At 31.2% G+C, this 5,903-nt stretch overlaps 1 long non-coding RNA gene across 2 annotated transcripts; it reads left to right on the forward strand.

Annotated features, from left to right (window-relative positions):
- The first annotated feature begins 417 nt into the window (after positions 1–417).
- Positions 418–2,959, forward strand: LOC139876534 (uncharacterized). 2 transcript variants are annotated; one of them, XR_011768171.1, is made up of 5 exons: positions 418–757; positions 1,145–1,208; positions 1,426–1,558; positions 1,634–1,766; positions 2,285–2,959. It is a non-coding gene; the product is annotated as an uncharacterized lncRNA (long non-coding RNA). The 2 variants fall into 2 exon arrangements; XR_011768170.1 differs by having other exon boundaries at positions 1,634–2,959.
- The last annotated feature ends 2,944 nt before the right edge of the window (positions 2,960–5,903 follow it).

A 5,903-nucleotide genomic window follows, 5' to 3' on the forward strand; every position in this document is an offset into this window, starting at 1 on the left:
AAGCATAATCCTTCAAACTGAAGTGATTATAGAAAAACATGTGTGCCACAATCATATAGTCCAGTTACAATTTGTCCTTAAATATATTTAGTTTATAAATAATTTTATTCTTTCAAAATGGGATTCTTCAAATAGTTAAGGTTTAGGCGTTGATTTCAGTCATTTAGTAGAAATTGATACATTCTTTTTGACTAATTATTGATAGTTACAGGTTAATTATATGTGTATATGTTGTACATATATGTTTATTTTGAAAGAGGAACGAAATTAGGTCAAAAGGGAAGAACTATGAGTAATACTAATATTGTAACTGTAGCCTCTGAACTATTTGATCATATCATCATAGTGTAAGAACCAGGCTTATTGATGGTGAAGGATGTGGCGTTGCAAAGAAAGTTTTGAAGGTATAATCAATTTGCTAACTTGATATAATAATTCCATGTCATAAAAATGGTATCTTCTTTAAAAAAAAAAAAGATCATTAGGTTCACCATAACTTGATATTAATTTTGTTAGCTTTCTTCTCTATTAAGTTCACCATAACTTCTAACTTTTTTTTCGGTGAAAAGTTTTGAACTATATAATGTCATGTTTTTTATAATTTCAGTCAAATATGATGGTTTGCATATTAAATTATTGTGGTGAAAATATTAGAAACTTACCATGAGAGTATAGGCGGGTGCAAGATTGAAGTATATGAAGGAGGCAACTATTGCTTACATTTTTGAAGATTCCAAATACATGTGTACATTATCAGGTAACTTGCATTTGCTTTAATGATTAATTAGTATCTAATAGTTGTGTACTATACTCGCCGAGAAATGTATCACACTGAAAAACAAGAGCTTGAATGTATGTGCATTACATTAAGTATACTCTTAATTTGATGTGTGTCAATTTTTTTGTTTGTACTTTGCAACGTACTTTTGTATCAGTCACTGTGTTTGTTTGCGATTATAAAATGTAGGACACATCAACTTAAATCTTTTACGATGAAATAATAGTTGATGCATATACAAGTACCACCATTAACCTTATTTTGAAGCATTATAACATTTCCAAGGCCCTAAACTATGCACTTTTTACTAATAAATCAAGAGTACAATTTTCAATAATTATTTACACATTTTTGTTTGAAGTGCAGCCAGATTTGGTGATGTTTACATGTAGGTTTCTGATGCAGTTTTTGTGTCTCCTTGGTTTATATGGTATGTACTCTATATTTCTTTCACCTTTTCGTTTGAAGTACTCTTTTTGAATTCACCGCATACTACTTAATAGATGTGTTTATAATGAGGCTCCTCTGTTCTTTGTTTGTCAAACTTTGGATTCAATGTAGTGTTTAATACGATGGTATTCGTTTTGTGTTTTAAGAATCTGTGTATGACTTCGGATAATATTTTGCATCTTTATGAACATACGTAGGATTAAAGGGATGGCGATTTGGCACAATTTTTGCCATATGATCTACTAACTGATACATCTAGCGCAACCACAACATATAAATGCAAAATACGTGCGCGTTAATGATAGAGAATTACCAGCAGCTATTCTCTGAGTAAGCACACCATTGTGTTATACCATTTATTTATACTAATTAAATTTACACTTCTAATAAAATCCACACTTGCAGATACAAATTACGATTTGCACAGCACACAATCTTAGCAATCAATCCAGTTAAGCTTGAAGACCTATAGAAAGAAAAATTCAAAAACAGATACCCGTTAAGCAACCAATTTGTACAAGAACCAAATGACCACAAGGTTAGCAAGCAAACTGACGTATACTACATATACTAACTTATATCTTCAGCCTGCATCTGCACCACTTAATCCGTCTCATAGCTAGTTATATAAATATATTCTGCGCTTTTTTTTCTTTGGTCGCATTCATTCAAACCGAGACCATAAACTGATCAAACCTGGGCATTATTGTTTATCTTTATCAATTTTTAGAAATGTACCTGTATGTAATAGTTGTAGGAATTTGTTAACGTAGTGGTGAACTACCAAACGACGCTTATTAGTGTATGCTAAATGTCTGCTTACGAATGCAAAAGTGGCCTAAGTAATGACCTGTGTATCACTAAATAGGTGTTTTCACAGCTGCAGTTATAAGCAGAGTATGCATCAGATCTTGGTAGGCTGCTGGATATTTTCACCATTTTTAAAATGATTTCTTCATTCATACTTTTGAATTTGTAGTTGTTTGTTCAAGGTTTTTATTACATTTTTGTCTTTAACCTGTTGCATATCTGTGGTGCTGTTATGTGTTCTTTCAGGTTTACGCTTTCAAGTTGTCCAAACTTGCTCCTTCCGTTACCTTTGAGAACCCAGCAACACTGTATGTCGTCGACCTTCTGCTAATGAAAGGGTAACAAGTGGTACAATAGCTACCATTGTGAACTAGCATCAACCAGGTACCCTAATGTTGGTTCTGAAAGGAAATGATAGATGCTTGGATCATTTGGACTTTTTAACCGCTGTGTCAATTTGGTGTCAAATTGGGAACACTTACAAATGTCCGCCGCGAAGCGCGGACCTTAACACTAGTCTTTTTATAAAATATTTACTTTTGTGTGCAGGTTATGTAAGCCTCGTAGGAGCTTCAAAGAACATGTTTTTTTAATGATATCATATTAACTTTTTTTTTATGAGGTTGATTGTGTTCTACTATACAAGGGATAGTTTAGAGTCGGCCCATGATGGAATGCTTTCCTATTAGAGCTACAAAGAAAGGCCAATCAGAAACGAGTGACAGAAGGTTATCTACAAATGAGAGTGAGTGACAAGTGAAAAAGTGGTTATCTACAAATGCGAGTTACAATTGGGCAATGGTCTCCAAGTTTGACATTAAAACTTCAAATGTATTCGGTGTATGCTCTTAATGTAATTTGTTTAACAACTCATAGTGCTCAAGTTTAAACTCAACTTGTTTCGAGTCCGACTCGTTAATATATCCGATAGTTATTATTATAAAATTGTAAAATATAATTATTAACGCACGGAAATGAAAAGCTCGTTTAAGCTTGCAAACATATTCGAGCTTGATATCAGATATGCAAATGCGTTTACTAAACGATCTTTAAAATATGTTAAGCTTGACCCAAATTAAGTTTTTAACAAATCGTGCTCAAATTGCTCAGACTCCTTTATACCTTAAGATTTGCACAATCTTACCAAGCAACCATTTTATTATGACAAAAAGTTATAAAATTTAAATTATTAAGGAATTTTTCATCAAATTGATCAAAGGATTCAAATTGTACAAAGGACCATGAATATGCTCTAGGGCAAGACATTAATATAAATAAAAATAGAAAAAGGATGAAAAATCTAGATTTTTTAATCAGCGATGCGCGGTTGAAACTCTCCTTGTTTGAGACAATAGTTTTTAAAAAGATTTTAAGTTATGGACAACTCATTTATAAATAAAACGATGTAGGACTGCATCACTTGAGAATCAGTAGCTTGATCTACTGGCCTAATATGCAATGTTCATAAGATAACTGAATTCTATTCTTATAACTCCTTATTTTCTTCATGATAATTAAGACACAAATAACTCGTCCATCTTATTAAACAATCAACAATCCTAAATGCTTACATTGATATGACTTACATATCAAATGTCTTACTATGTTTCGATGTAATACGACATTCACAAACAAGTGTCCTATGATAGCATATTTAATATGACTTTTATATAAGGTGTCTATTAAATAAACACGTAATGTGACACCAAACCATTAAATGTCTTATAAAGTCTCATTTAATGAGTCACTATTAAGTGTCATGTGAAATCATATGATACTTAAGACCCAAAAAACTAAAAGTGTACTAATATTTACAATGATACGACATAAGTATGACATGTCTTATTAGCTTAAGAAATGATACGACTAGGACAAATAAATGTCCTATGATACTATATTTAATATGACTTTTATATAAGGTGTCCTATTAAAATAACACATAATGTGACACTGCACTGTTAAATGTCTTATAAAGTACCATTTTATAATTCACAATTAAAGTGTCCTATGAAATCATATGATAATTATGACCCCAAAAACTAAAAGTGTCCTAAAAATTGACAATAATACGACATAAGTATTACATATCCTATTAGCTAAATATATAATACGAGTAGGACAAATAAATGTCCTATTATAGTTTATTTCATATGACTTTAATATAAAGTGTCCTATTAAAATAACACATAATACAACACTAAACCGTTAAATATCTTATAAAGTACCATTTTATGATTCACAATTAAAGTTTCATATGAAATCATATGATAATTATGACCCCAAAAACTAAAAGTGTCCTAAAAATTGACAATGATACGACATAAGTATTACATGTCCTATTAGCTAAATATATAATACGACTAGGACAAATAAATGTCCTATAATAGTTTATTTCATATGACTTTTATATAAAGTGTCCTATTGAATTAACACATAATGTGACACTAAACCGTTAAATGTCTTATAACTAAACATTTGATGATTCACAATTAAAGTGTCCTATGAAATCATATGATAATTATGACCTCAAAAACTAAAAATGTCCTATTAAAGAATTTAAGTGTCCTATTAAATCTACTATAATACGACTCGCAAAAATAAATATCTTATAAAGAGTATCTTTCATATGACTGTTATATCATGTGTCCTATGACTCTACCAAATAATAAGACACACACATTTAAATGTCTTATAAAGTCCCTTTATATGGTACACAATTTAAATGTCCTATTATATCATATTAAATATTATGATAATTAGGACCCCAATAACTAATACGTCCTAATAACATACATTTAAAGGACATATGTACAAAATGTCCTATTATGCTACAATATAATAAGACTCTCGGAAATAAATGGCCTCTAAACGTATATTTTATATGACATTCATAACAAGTGTCCTATTACATAAACACATAATGAGACACTAACGAATAAAGGCCTTATAAGCCCCTCTATTAGGATCCACTTTCTAAGTGTCCTATGAAATTATTTGATAATAGGACACACAAAAATAATGTGTCTCAGAAAAGAGCTCTTTAGGACTCAACTCTAAAAGAGTATATCATAATGGGACCCTAAATATCATCTGGTCCTATCTAAGTAGCTTTTACGACCTTATTTTACTAGGTCCCGGAAAAAAAGGTCATATATTCCCACTTTTGTTGTAGTGATTCATGTGTAACAGCAGGCTTCATGTCCGTACCGTCTATGAACCCTAATTTCAGCTTTGCACCCAATGCCATACGTATAGCACGACTCCAACCTAGGAAATTTGTTCCATTGAAAGGAGTATTTGTTACGACCATTCCAGGATGATCTGAACTAGCTATATGTAACGGATCGTGAATTGAATTCATCGTGTTTGATTCAGAACTGCCAGATTGATTAGATTCAATTCCTCCAGTAGACATTGCAAAATTAGGTCAAATCGATGTATCACAAATGAAATTGAAAATCGATCAAGAACGAAAAACTAATTGACAGGAAGAAGAAGAGGTCAGTAATGGCGATAAAACAGAATCAAAGCTTTGATCAATTGATCAAAACGAACACGATGTAATTTGATCGGATTAATCAAATTACGAATTCAAACAAGCCTTACGCTCTGATACCATATGAAATACGGAATTAAAACAAGTAATTGAAACAATTCAACTCGAATTCATTGATTGATTGAAGGATGAACTTGATGAACATGGATTACAATGTACACTAACTCAATTAACCGTCTAACTAACCAGTTAACTAACTTATAACCCGTTAGTTAACAAACTATCTAAATATACAATTTACACCCCTGTACATTCTGTATTTACAAATTTGACACCTAAACATAAATTAAAAGGTAATATATTCCATAG

This window comes from Rutidosis leptorrhynchoides, chromosome 11, assembly GCF_046630445.1.
Source record: "Rutidosis leptorrhynchoides isolate AG116_Rl617_1_P2 chromosome 11, CSIRO_AGI_Rlap_v1, whole genome shotgun sequence".
Taxonomy (NCBI): domain Eukaryota; kingdom Viridiplantae; phylum Streptophyta; class Magnoliopsida; order Asterales; family Asteraceae; genus Rutidosis; species Rutidosis leptorrhynchoides.